At 31.8% G+C, this 1086-nt stretch overlaps 1 long non-coding RNA gene across 1 annotated transcript; it reads left to right on the forward strand.

Annotated features, from left to right (window-relative positions):
• On the forward strand, window positions 1-779 carry LOC107682851 (uncharacterized). The gene is made up of 2 exons (XR_001633608.1): window positions 1-73; window positions 166-779. It is a non-coding gene; the product is annotated as an uncharacterized LOC107682851 (long non-coding RNA).
• Window positions 780-1086: the final 307 nt, after the last annotated feature.

Below are 1086 nucleotides of genomic sequence, written 5' to 3' on the forward strand. Positions count from 1 at the left end.
CATGTCTGGAATGGAGGGCAGGAAGAAGCTGTTTGATGCTGGACAATAGAAGATACATTTGAAAAACTTTATGGTTTGTTTGTCAATGATCTTTTGATTGAGAATGTCTTACTTCAAATATTTTACCTACACTTTAAGCACTGAATTTTATTTGTTTTCTTTCAGGTGACAACTACACCAGAATTAATAAACTTCTTAAAATGAATGTACAATTCAATGCAAGTTCATATAACACATATATCCTATTGTAATAATAGCTTAGGATTATGGTTTAATATTATATTTTAGTTAAAAGGAAACTGCATATAAGTTATTTAGACAAGAAAACAGTGTCTGAAACTTACTTGATGTCTACTTGATCTACTTGTTTCTGTGATGCTGAGCCCATTTTCTGTCTTAAAAATAAAAACACATCAAAGAAAGCCTAAATATTTTGCCCCTTACTTAAAAAAAAAATGCAAAGTGCCTGCAACAAGGACTGACACTTAGGACTTCAGATCAGAAGACCTCTGGAAATGTTTGGATACAACAGCCCTAAATGTAGCAGAACCTGAAGGCTCTGAACTTGCCATGCACTTTTATCTATTTGACCTCACTTCATAACAGACATAACACAACTGCTGTCTCCCAGGAATACCTTCAGTTGTTCTAACATCAATCAACTATATTTGTAAATGTGTGGAACTTAAAAAAATACATGCACTTTTAAAGCTTTTCAAACTAAATCACTCATTTAATTTTGTTATTAAAACATCCCAAAAACTCTTTAGTTGACCAACTGAAATCGTGCCAGTGCAATTTCTGCAACGTCAGACTAACAGACCTTGATACATGCTAATTGACAACAATTGCCATTCAATTTTAATGGTTTAAGTTTAAATGTCAAAATTCAGACTTTTTTTCTCAGAATTGCGAGATTATTTCTCACTGTTGCAAGTTATATACTTGTAATTGCGAGTTTATTTCTTTGACCTTTTTTTCTAAACATTACAGTATGTGTTTACATGTCGATTCTGTTTTGTTTGTTTCCACCATGGAATAAAAAAAATTGCAACTTTTTATGTCACAATTCTAACTTTTTTCTCT

This window comes from Sinocyclocheilus anshuiensis, unplaced genomic scaffold (assembly GCF_001515605.1).
Source record: "Sinocyclocheilus anshuiensis isolate Anshui unplaced genomic scaffold, SAMN03320099.WGS_v1.1 C32657510, whole genome shotgun sequence".
Classification (NCBI taxonomy): Eukaryota; Metazoa; Chordata; class Actinopteri; order Cypriniformes; family Cyprinidae; genus Sinocyclocheilus; species Sinocyclocheilus anshuiensis.